Genomic DNA, 13,573 nt, shown 5'->3' with positions numbered 1-13,573 from the left:
AACTATTTGATGAATTTTTATACCAATAATAAGAATTTCTGGAGCCAAGACCTACCGGAGAGGGGCCCCTGGGTGGGCACAACCCACCAGGGCGTGGCCCCCTCTCCTGGTGCGCCCAGGTGGGTTGTGCCCACCTGGTGGCCCCGCTGACGACCCTCTTGATACTATAAATTCACATACTTCCAGAAAAAAATCAGGGAGAAAGAATTATCGCGATCCACGAGACGGAGCCACCGCCAGGCCCTGTTCTTCCTCGGGAGGGCAGATCCGGAGTCCGTTTGGGGCTCCGGAGCGGGTGATCTTCGATCTTCGTCATCACCAACCTATCTCCATCGCCAATTCCATGATGCTCCCCACTGGGAGTGAGTAATTCCTTTGTAGGCTCGCTGGTCGGTGAGGAGTTGGATGAGATTCATCATGTAATCGAGTTAGTTTTGTTAGGGCTTGATCCCTAGTATTCATTATGTTCTTAGATTGATGTTGCTATGACTTTGCCATGCTTAATGCTTGACACTTTGGGCCCGGGTTCCATGATTTCAGATCTGAACCATTTATGTTATCATCATTATATCCATGTTCTAGATCCGACCTTGCAAATTATATTCACCTACTACAGTTATGATCCGGCAACCCCGGAGTGACAACAACCGGGCCCACTCCCGGTGATGACCGTAGTTTGAGGAGTTCATGTATTCACTATGTGTTAATGCTTTGTTCTGGTTCTCTATTAAAAGGAGGCCTTAATATCCCTTAGTTTCCAATATGGACCCCGCTGCCACGGGAGGGTAGGACAAAAGATGTCATGCAAGTTCTTTTAATAAAGCACATATGACTACTTACGGAATACATGTCTACATTATATCGATGAACTGGAGCTAGTGCCGTATCGCCCTAGGTTATAACTGTCTCATGATGAATATCATCCAACAAGTCACCGATCCAATGCCTACGAACTTTTCCATATTGTTTCTGCTAAGTTACTACTGCTATCATCACTGTTACACTTGCTACAAATTATTGCTATCACTGTTACTGTTACCGTTGCTACTGTCACTACTATCAAAACTATCAAACTACTTTGCTATTGATCATATTGCTGCAGATAATAAATCTCCAGGTCTAGTTGAATTGACAACTCAGCTGCTAATACCTTCAAATATTCTTTGGCTCCCCTTGTGTGGAATCTATAAATTTGGGTTGAATACTCTACCCTCGAAAACTGTTGCAATCCCCTATACTTGTGGGTTATCAGTAGTGTTGGGGAACTTGCTCACCATGGCACCGCCGCAGTCCGCGTGCTGCCCGTCGACCACCTTAGGCTTCATGTTGAAGACCCTGAGCCATAGGCCGAAGTGTGGGGGATGCGGAGAAGCGCCTCGCACACGACGATAAACATCGAGATGTGGAGGAAGGAATTTGGGGCTAGATCATGAAAATCTAGCCTATAGTAGAACATGAGGCCGTGGACAAAGGGGTGGAGGGGAAACCCTAGTCTGCGGAGGAAGTGGGGTATAAACACCACTCTTTCGCCAGGCTCCGGAGTGGGGATGACTTGCTTTTTGGCAGGGAGCCTGTGCGCGATGTCCGCGGTCAGGTACCCCGCCTCCCGGAGCTCCTTGACGTCCTTCTTCGTGACGGAGGAGGCCATCCACTTGCCCCGTGAGCCGGATCCAGACATGGCTGGAGAGTTCGTGGCGGTGGGAAAGATCGAAGCTTGGGCATTGGAGCTCAAGGATGGGAAAGCAGAGGAAGGAACAAAGCGTGGGGTAAAAAGAAGGGATCTTTATCCACTTATATAGGCGGTGAATATCAAGCGCCCCCTCAAGCCTTAAAACTCGCCTGTTCCCAAGGGGTCGTGCGAATGACACGGTTGGATTACCCAAACCCGTATTGATGAGGATCCCGCAATAAGTGGAAATGATACCTGTTTTGACAAGACGTGTTAGTGGAGGTCATGCCTCAAAACGCGAAGCGGGAGGCCAAAAAATGGTTCGAAAGGATAAAGAGGCCAGACGTGACGTTTCACCGAAAAAGTTGTCAGTTGGCAGAACTTATTTTGATTAAGTGTTCTTGCCTTCGTGATTGTGGGTTGTGATACAGAGCCAGATACAGTTCTCTTACTCAAAAGATTTCTTTGAAGTATTCGGAGGAGGTTCCCGCCTTGCAATGCCGAAGACAATATGTGCGCCGAACACATCGTCATTGAAGACTGGTTCAGGGGCTACTTGTTAGGGAACGCAGTAATTTCAAAATTTTCCTGCGCACATGCAAGATCTATCATGGTGATGCATAGCAACGAGAGGGGAAGATTGTTGTCCACGTACCCTCGTAGACGGTAAGCAGAAGCATTATGACAACGTGGTTGATGTAGTCATACGTCTTCACGATCCGACCGATCCTAGTACCGAAAGTATGACACCTCCGTGATCTGCACACGTTCGGCTCGGTGACGTCCCACGAACTCTCGATCCAGCTGAGTGTCGAGGGAGAGCTTTGTTAGCACGATGGAGTTATGACGGGGATGATGAAGTTACCGGCGTAGGGCTTCGCCTAAGCACTATGACAATATGACCGAGGTGGATTATGGTGGAGGGGGGCACCGCACATGGCTAAGACAATTGTCTGTTGTGTGTTCTAGGGTGCCCCCTGCCCCCGTATATAAAGGAGCAAGGGGAGGCCGGCCGGCCCTAGGGCGCGCCAAGAAGGGGAGGAATCCCCCTCCTAGTAGGAGTAGGATTCCTCCTTTCCTAGTCCTACTAGGAGGGGGGAGGAAGGAGTGGGAGAGGGGAAGGAAAGGGGGGGCGCCACCCCCCTCCTAGTCCAATCCGGACTCAAGGGGGAGGGGGCACGCGGCCTGCCCTAGAAGCCCGTCTCTCTCTCTCCACTAAGGCCCATCTAGGCCCACTAGTTCCCCGGGGGGGGGGGGTTCCGGTAACCCTCTGGCACTGCGGTTTTCTCCGAAATCACCCGGAACACTTCCTGTGTCCAAATATAGCCGTGCAATATATCAATATTTATTTCTCGACCATTTCGAGACTCCTCGTCATGTCCGTGATCCTATCCAGGACTCCGAACTATCTTCGGTACATCAAAACACATAAACTCATAATACTGATCGTCACCGAACGTTAAGCGTGCGGACCCTACGGGTTCGAGAACTATGTAGACATGACCGAGACACGTCTCCGATCAATAACCAATAGCGGAACCTGGATGTTCAAATTGGCTCCTACACATTCTACGGAGATCTTTATTGGTCAAACCGCATAACAACTTACGTAGTTCCCTTTGTCATCGGTATGTTACTTGCCCGAGATTCAATCGTCGGTATCTCAATACCTAATTCAATCTCGTTACCCGCAAGTCTCTTTACTCGTTCCGTCATGCTACATCCCATAACTAACTCATTACTCACATTGCTTGCAAGGCTTATAGTGTTGTGCATTACCGAGAGGGCCCAGAGATACGTCTCCGATACGCGGAGTGACAAATCCTAATCTCGATCTATGCCAACTCAACAAACACCAATGGATACACCTGTAGAGCATCTTTATAGTCACCCAGTTACGTTGTGAGTTTGATAGCACACTAAGTGTTCCTCCGGTATTCGGGAGTTGCATAATCTCATAGTCATAGGAACATGTATAAGTTATGGAGAAAGCAATAGCAATAAACTAAATGATCATAGTGCTAAGCCATCGGATGGGTCAAGTCAATCACATCATTCGGTAATGATGTGATCCCGTTTATCAAATGACAACTCTTTGTCCATGGCTAGGAAACTTAACCATCTTTGATTAACGAGCTAGTCAAGTAGAGGCATACTAGTGACACTTTGTTTGTCTATGTATTCACACATGTACTAAGTTTCCGGTTAATACAATTCTAGCATGAATAATAAACATTTATCAAGATATAAGGAAATATAAATAACAACTTTATTATTTCCTCTAGGGCATATTTCCTTTAGTCTCCCACTTGCACTAGAGTCAATAATCTAGATTACATTGTAATGATTCTAACACCCATGGAGTCTTGGTATTGATCATGTTTTGCTTGTGAGAGAGGCTTAGTCAACGGGTCTGCTACATTCAGATCCATATGTATCTTGCAAATCTCTATGTCTCCCTCCTTGACTTGATCGCGGATGGAATTCAAGTATCTCTTGGTGTGCTTGGTTCTCTTGTGAAATCTGGATTCCTTTGCCAAGGCAATTGCACCAGTATTGTCACTAAAGATTTTCATTGGACCCGATGCACTAGGTATGACACCTAGATTAGATATGAACTCCTTCATCCAGACTCCTTCATTTGTTGCTTCCGAAGCAGCTATGTACTCCGCTTCACACATAGATCCCGCCACGACGCTCTGCTTGGAACTACACCAACTGACAGCTCCACCATTCAATAAAAATACGTATCCGGTTTGTGACTTAGAGTCATCCGGATCAGTGTCAAAGCTTGCATCGACGTAACCGTTTACGACGAGCTCTTTGTCACCTCCTTAAATGAGAAACATATCCTTATTCCTTTTTAGGTATTTCAGGATGTCCTTGACCGTTGTCCAGTGATCCACTCCTAGATTACTTTGGTACCTCCCTACTAAACTAATAGAAAGGTACACATCAGGTCTGGTACACAATATTGCATACATGATAGAACATATGGCTGAAGCATAGGGAATGACTTTCATTTTCTCTCTCTCTTTTGAAGTGGTCGAGCATTGAGTCTGACTCAACTTCACACCTTGTAACACAGGCAAGAACCCTTTCTTTGCTTGATCCATTTTGAACTTCTTCAAAACTTAATCAAGGTATGTGCTTTGTGAAAGTCCAATTAAGCGTCTTGATCTATCTCTATAGATCTTGATGCCCAATATATAAGCAGCTTCACCGAGGTCTTTCATTGAAAAATTCTTATTCAAGTATCCTTTTATGCTATTCAGAAATTCAGTATCATTTCCGATCAACAAAATGTCATCCACATATAATATCAGAAATGCTACAGAGCTCCCACACTTTCTTGTAAATACAGGCTTCTCCAAAAGTCTGTATAAAACCATATGCTTTGATCACACTATCAAAGCGTATATTCCAACTCCGAGAGGCTTGCACCAGTCCATAAATGGACCGCTGGAGCTTGCACACTTTATGAGCACCTTTTGGATCGACAAAACCTTTTGGTTGCATCATATACAACTCTTCTTTAAGATATCCATTAAGAAATGCAATTTTGACATCCATTTGCCAAATTTCATAATCATAAAATACGGCAATTGCTAACATGATTCAGACAGACTTAAGCATCGCTACGGGTGAGAAGGTCTCATCGTAGTCAACTCCTTGATCTTATCGAAAACCTTTTGCAACAAGTCGAGCTTTGTAGACAGTAACATTACCGCCAGCGCCAGTCTTCTTCTTGAAGATCCATTTATTCTTTATGGCCTGTCGATCAATGGGCAAGTCAACCAAAGTCCACACTTTGTTCTCATACATGGATCCCATCTCAGATTTCATGGCTTCAAGCCATTTTGCGGAATCTGGGCTCATCATCGCTTCCTCATAGTTTGTAGGTTCGTCATGGTCAAGTAACATGACTTCTAGAACAGGATTACCGTACCACTCTGGTGCGGATCTTACTCTGGTTGACCTATGAGGTTTGTTAGTAACTTGATCAGAAGTTCCATGATCATCATCATTAGCTTCCTCACTTACTAGTTTAGGAATCACTAGAACTGATTTCTGTGATGAACTATTTTCCAATAAGGGAGTAGGTACAATTACCTCGTCAAGTTCTACTTTCCTCCACTCACTTCTTTCGAGAGAAACTCCTTTCTAGAAAGGATCCATTCTTAGCAACGAATATCTTGCCTTCGGATCTGTGATAGAAGGTGTACCCAATAGTTTCCTTTGGGTATCCTATGAAGACACATTTCTCCGATTTGGGTTCGAGCTTATCAGGTTGAAGCTTTTTCACATAAGCATTTCAGGCCCAAACTTTAAGAAATGACAACTTGGGTTTCTTGCCAAACCACAGTTCATAAGGTGACGTCTCAACGGATTTTGATGGTGCCCTATTTAATGTGAATGCAACCGTCTCTAAAGCATAACCCCAAAATGATAGCGGTAAATCAGTGAGAGACTTCATAGATCGTACCATATCTAATAAAGTGCGATTACGACGTTCGGACACACCATTACGTTGTGGTGTTCCAGGTGGAGTTAGTTGCGAAACTATTCTGCATTGTTTCAAATGAAGACCAAACTCGTAACTCAAATATTCTCTTCCACGATCAGATCGTAGAAACTTAATTTTCTTATTACGATGATTTTCCACTTCACTCTGAAATTCTTTGAACTTTTCAAATGTTTCATACTTATGTTTCATCAAGTAGACATACCCATCTCTGCTTAAATCATCTGTGAAGGTAAGAAAATAATGATACCCGCCGCGAGCATCAACACCCATCGGACTGCATACATCAATATGTATTATTTCCAATAAGTCTGTTGCTCGCTCCATTGTTCCGGAGAACAAATTCTTAGTCATCTTGCCCATGAGGCATGGTTCGCAAGCATCAAGTGATTCATAATCAAGTGATTCCAAAAGTCCATCAGCATGGAGTTTCTTCATGTGCTTTACACCAATATGACCTAAACGCCAGTGCCACAAATAAGTTGCACTATCATTATTAAACTTATATCTTTTGGCTTCAATAATATGAACATGTGTATCACTACTATCAAGATTTAGTAAAAATAGACCACTCATCAAGGGTGCATTAGCATAAAAGATATTACTCATATAAATAGAACAACCATTATTCTATGATTTAAATGAATAACTATCTCGCATCAAACAAGATCCAAATATAATGTGCATGCTCAACACTGGCACCAAATAACAATTATTTAGGTCTAAAACTAATCCCGAAGGTAGATGTAGAGGTAGCGTGCCGATGGCGATCACATCGACTTTGAACTATTTCCCACGCGCATCGTCACCTCGTCCTTAGCCAATCTTCGCTTAATCCCTAGCCCCTATTTCGAGTTACAAATATTAGCAACAGAACCAGTATGAAATACTCAGGCGCTACTGCGAGCATTAGTAAGGTACACATCAATAACATGTATATCAAATATACTTTTCACTTTGCCATCCTTCTTCGCCAAATACTTGGGGCAGTTCCGCTTCCAGTGACCAGTTCCTTTGCAGTAGAAGCACTCAGTCTCAGGCTTAGGTCCAGACTTGGGCTTCTTCACTTGAGCAGCAACTTGCTTGCCGTTCTTATTGAAGTTCCCCTTCTTCCCTTTACCCTTTTTCTTGAAACTGGTGGTCTTGTTGACCATCAACACTTGATGCTCCTTCTTGATTTCTACCTCTGCAGCCTTTAGAATTGCGAAGAGCTCGGGAATAGTATTATCCATCCCTTGCATATTATAGTTCATCACAAAGCTCTTGTAGCTTGGTGGCAGTGATTGAAGAACTCTGTCAATGACACTATCATTAGGAAGATTAACTCCTAGCTGAGTCAAGTGGTTGTGGTACCCAGACATTCTGAGTATATGTTCACTGATAGAACTATTCTCCTCCATTTTGCAGCTATAGAACTTATTGGAGACTTCATATCTCTCAATCCGGGCATTTGCTTGAAATATTAACTTCAACTCCTAAAACATCTCATATGCTCCATGACGTTCAAAACGTCGTTGAAGTCCTGGTTCTAAGCCGTAAATCATGGCACACCGAACTATCGAGTAGTCATCAGCTTTGCTTTGCCAGGTGTTCACAACATCTGGCGTTGCTCCTATAGCGGGTTTGTCAGCTAGCGGTGCTTCCAGGACGTAATTCTTCTGTGCAGCAATGAGGATAATCCTCAAGTTACAGACCCAGTCCGTGTAATTGCTACCATCATCTTTCAACTTAGCTTTCTCTAGGAACACATTAAAATTCAATGGAACAACAGCACGGGCCACCTATCTACAACAACATAGACATGCAAAATACTATCAGGTACTAAGTTCATGATAAATTAAAGTTCAGTTAATCAAATTACTTAAGAACTCCCACTTAGATAGACATCCCTCTAATCATCTAAGTGATCACATGATCCATATGAACTAAACCATGTTTGAGCATCACATGAGATGGAGTAGTTTTCAATGGTGAACATCACTATGTTGATCATATCTACTTTATGATTCACGCTTGACCTTTCCGTCTCAGTGTTCCGAGGCCATATCTGCATATGCTAGGCTCATCAAGTTTAACCCGAGTATTCCGCATGTGCAGAACTGGCTTGCACCCATTGTATGTGAACGTAGAGCTTATCACACCCGATCATCACGTGGTGTCTCGGCACGACGAACTGTAGCAACGGTGCATACTCAGGGAGAACACTTATACCTTGAAATTTAGTGAGAGATCATCTTATAATGCTACCGCCAAACTAAGCAAAATAAGATGCATAAAGGATAAACATCACATGCAATCAATATAAGTGATATGATATGGCCATCATCATCATCTTGTGCCTTTGATCTCCATCTCCAAAGCACCGTCATGATCACCGTCGTCACCGGCTTGACACCCTGATCTCCATCAAAGCATCATTGTCGTTTCGCCAACTATTGCTTCTATGACTATCGCTACCGCTTAGTGATAGAGTAAAGCAATTACATGGCGATTGCATTTCATACAATAAAGCGACAACCATATGGCTCCTGCCAGTTGCCGATAACTTTGTTAAAAAACATGATCATCTCATACAATAAAATTTAGCATCATGTCTTGACCATATCACATCACAACATGCCCTGCAAAAACAAGTTAGACGTCCTCTACTTTGTTGTTGCAAGTTTTACGTGGCTGCTACGGGCTGAGCAAGAACTGTTCTTACCTACACATCAAAAACCACAACGCGGTATAGTGATTGCTTTTTGATCTTCAGAAAGAACCCTGTTCATTGAATCCGATTCAACTAAAGTTGGAGAAACTGACACCCACATAGACCTGGCTCGGATGCCACTATTGGGGAACGCGGTAATTTCAAAATTTTCCTGCGCACACGCAAGATCTATCATGGTGATGCATAGCAACGAGAGGGGAAGAGTGTTGTCCACGTACCCTCATAGACCGTAAGCGGAAGCGTTATGACAACGCGGTTGATGTAGTCGTACGTCTTCACGATCCGATGATCCTAGTACCGAAAGTACGACACCTTCGCGATCTGCACATGTTCGGCTCGGTGACGTCCCACGAACTCTCAATCCAGCTGAGTGTCAAGGGAGAGCTTCGTCAGCACGACGGCGTGATGACGGTGATGATGAAGATACCAGCGCAGGGCTTCGCCTAAGCACTACAACGATATGACCGAGGTGGATTATGGTGGAGGGGGGCGCCGCACACGGCTAAGACAGTTGTCTGTTGTGTGTTCTAGGGTGCCCCCTGTCCCCATATATAAAGGAGCAAGGGGGAGGCCGGCCGACCTTAGGGCGCGCCAAGCAGGGGAGGAATCCTCCTCCTGGTAGGAGTAGGATTCCTCCTTTCCTAGTCCTACTAGGAGGGGGAAGGAAGGAGTGGGAGAGGGGAAGGAAAGGGGGGCGCCACCCCCCTCCTAGTCCAATTCAGACTCAAGGGGGAGGGGGCGCGCGGCCTGCCCTGGCAGCCCCTCTCTCTCTCCACTAAGGCCCATCTAGGCCCACTAGTTCCCTGGGGGTTGGTAACCCTCAGGCACTCCGGTTTTCTCCGAAATCACCCGGAACACTTCCGGTGTCCGAATATAGCCGTCCAATATATCAATCTTTATCTCTCGACCATTTCGAGACTCCTCGTCGTGTCCGTGATCCTATCCGAGACTCCGAACTATCTTCGGTACATCAAAACACATAAACTCATAATACTGATCGTCATCGAACGTTAAGCTTGCGGACCCTACGGGTTCGAGAACTATGTAGACATGACCGAGACATGTTTCCGGTCAGTAACCAATAGCGGAACCTGGATGTTCATATTGGCTCCTACACATTCTACGAAGATCTTTATCGGTCAAACCGCATGACAACATACGTTGTTCCCTTTGTCATTGGTATGTTACTTACCCAAGATTCGATCATGAGTATCTCAATACCTAGTTCAATCTTGTTACCCGCAAGTCTCTTTACTCGTTCCGTAATGCTACATCCCGTAACTAACTCATTAGTCACATTGCTTGCAAGGCTTATAGTGATGTGCATTACCGAGAGGGCCCAGAGATACCTCTCCGATACACGGAGTGACAAATCCTAATCTCGACCTATGCCAACTCAACAAACACCATCAGAGACACCTGACGAGCATCTTTATAGTCACCCAGTTACGTTGTGACGTTTGATAGCACACTAAGTGTTCCTCTGGTATTCGGGAGTTGCATAATCTCATAGTCATAGGAACATGTATAAGTTATGGAGAAAGCAATAGCAATAAACTAAACGATCATAGTGCTAAGCTAACGGATGGTTCAAGTCAATCACATCATTCTCTAATGATGTGATCTCGTTTATCAAATGACAACTCTTTGTCCATGGCTAGGAAACTTAACCATCTTTGATTAACGAGCTAGTCGAGTAGAGGCATACTAGTGACACTCTGCTTGTCTATGTATTCACACATGTACTAAGTTTCCGGTTAATACAATTCTAGCATGAATAATAAACATTTATCATGATATAAGGAAATATAAATAACTTTATTATTGCCTCTAGGGCATATCCGAAACCATTTCGGTGTCTGAATATAGCCGTCCAATATATCAATCTTTACCTCTCGACCATTTCGAGACTCCTCGTCATGTCCATGATCTCATCCAGGACTCCGAACAATCTTCGGTCACCAAAACACACAACTCATAATACAAATCATCATTGAACGTTAAGCGTGCGGACCCTATGGGTTCGAGAACTATGTAGACATGACCGAGACACATCTCCGGTCAATAACCAACAGTGGAACCTGGATGCTCAGATTGGTTCCTACATATTCTACGAAGATCTTTATCGGTCAAACCGCAATGACAACATACATCATTCCCTTTATTATTGGTATGTTACTTGCCCGAGATTCGATCGTTGGTATCTTCATACCTAGTTCAATCTCGTTACCGGCAAGTCTCTTTACTCGTTCCGTAATGCATCATCCCGCAACTAACTCATTAGCACATTGCTTCCAAGGCTTATCGTGATGTGCATTACCGAGAGGGCCCAGAGATACCTCTCTGATACTCGGAGTGACAAATCCTAATCTCGATCTATGCCAACCCAACAAACACCTTCGGAGACACCTGTAGAGCATCTTTATAATCACCCAGTTACGTTGTGACGTTTGATAGCACACAAGGTGTTCCTCCGGTATTCAGGAGTTGCATAATCTCATAGTCAAAGGAATATGTATAAGTCATGAAGCAATCAATATCAATAAAACTTCATGATCATTATGCTAAGCTAACGGATGGGTCTTGTCCATCACATCATTCTCCTAATGATGTGATCTCGTTCATCAAATGACAACACATGTCTATGGTCAGGAAACTTAACCATCTTTGATTAACGAGCTAGTTAAGTAGAGGCATACTAGGGACACTTTGTTTTGTCTATGTACTCACACATGTATCAAGTTTCCGGTTAATACAATTCTAGCATGAATAATGAACATTTATCATGATATAAGGAAATATAAATAACAACTTTATTATTGCCTCTAGGGCATATTTCCTTCAAAAATATTGACATATGGAGAGATGCATGGATCCTGAATTGTGCGAATAGGAGAATTATTACTCCTAGACGAGGGAATCTACCGACGAAAGTTTCTGACCTTATTGATCCAGTCATGAACGGTTGGGATGAAGGTTTGGTGAGACAAACATTGTGGCCAATTGATGCTCGAAGAGTCCTAGCGATCCCTCTCCCTATGCATAATATGTCGGATTTCATTGCTTGGAGCTATACTAAAAATGGTTTGTTTACTGTACGATCAACTTATTTGGAGGAATAGAATAAACAACACAGTAGGAAACTGGAATACACAAATGGTATGGGTAGAAGTAAGGGCAATCCTATTTGGGGTAAGATCTGGAAATTAGCTTTAGGAGTGTGTGTGTGTGGGGGGGGTGTATGAGACAGTTAAAAGAGCTTGTGTGGTCGATCGGGCGGGAGAGACAATCCTTGAATTAGTACTCCTCATGCCAGATCAAGAACTATCTATATTGGGTTTTCAGAATGCACTGGAGATGATCATTATAACCGTGTGGTATCTATGGTGAAATAGACGGAAGCTAGTTCATGAGGGAATGTCTAAAGAGGCGTACTAAACCTCGATGGGGATTTGTGCCAGAACGACAAATTATGTTAATGCCCCCTAATGCAAAGAGAAAGAATGAAGGATGGATCAGACCCCCTAGGGGGTTTGTTAAGCTGAATGTGGATGTTTTTTAATCATGATCTGCTAAGGGGCACATCGGGTGCCGTTCTTAGGGATGACAAAGGAAATTTCATTGCTGGCGGAAATCAAAAAATTGAATGGTATGTTGATGTGCTGACAGCTAAAGCATTGGCACTTAGGTTCGGCTTATTGCCGACACAAAAGGCGGGTTGCAATCGTCTCGTTATTAACTCTGACAACATTCAACATGAAAGTCATTGACACAATGAAGAACGAAGGACATTCTGCAGGAGCGACGACCGCAGTTTTTGATGATTGCTATTTTATGGCTTGCGATTTTCCTCTTACTAGTTTTGAACATTGGAAAGCAAATAAAGTAGCTCATGAGCTTGCTAGTCTAGCAAAATGTTTCGTGACAAGGGATTGGGTGGAGGAACCTATGAAACAAATTGTACCTCATCTTATAAACTACGTAACCATTATTTCTAATTAATAAAGTTGCTGATGTTTTTCAAAAAAAAGAACTTGCTTTTCAAAAGATTTTTTTGTCAAAACATGGCAGTGCGGTATCAGTTTCGAAGATGTTTTGAGAACACACGATGAAAACATATTTTGATTTGGACACACGGTTTGGAGGAATGCATTTTCTAATACTCGACGATCAAGTTTCATATATAACCATGCGCCAACCTTCCGGGGTGATCACAATTAGTATTATTTTCTTTCTTCACTATTATGACAGCCCGCGTCCCAAATGTTATGCTATATACTACTCCCTCTGTTGAAAAATACTCGCTCCGTTTCTAAATATATGACGTTTTAGTAGTTCAATGTCACATATCCAAATGTTATGCTATATACTACTCCCTCTGTTGAAAAATACTCGCTCCGTTTCTAAATATATGACATTTTAGTAGTTCAATGTCACATATTTAGGAATGAAGGGAGTACTAAATATATGATGTTTTAGTAGTTCAATGTCACATATTTAGGAATGAAGGGAGTACTAAATATATGATGTTTTAGTAGTTCAATGTCACATATTTAGGAATGAAGGGAGTATAAGATGTTCTAACTTTTTTCTGAATTGGATGTACATAGACACATTTAAGTGTGTTTGTTCACTTATTTCAGTCTGTATGTAGTTCATATTGAAA

Source organism: Triticum aestivum, chromosome 3A (genome assembly GCF_018294505.1).
Source record: "Triticum aestivum cultivar Chinese Spring chromosome 3A, IWGSC CS RefSeq v2.1, whole genome shotgun sequence".
Taxonomy (NCBI): domain Eukaryota; kingdom Viridiplantae; phylum Streptophyta; class Magnoliopsida; order Poales; family Poaceae; genus Triticum; species Triticum aestivum.
The sequence above is the reverse complement of the archived record's forward strand: the minus strand, read 5'-3'. Positions refer to the sequence as shown.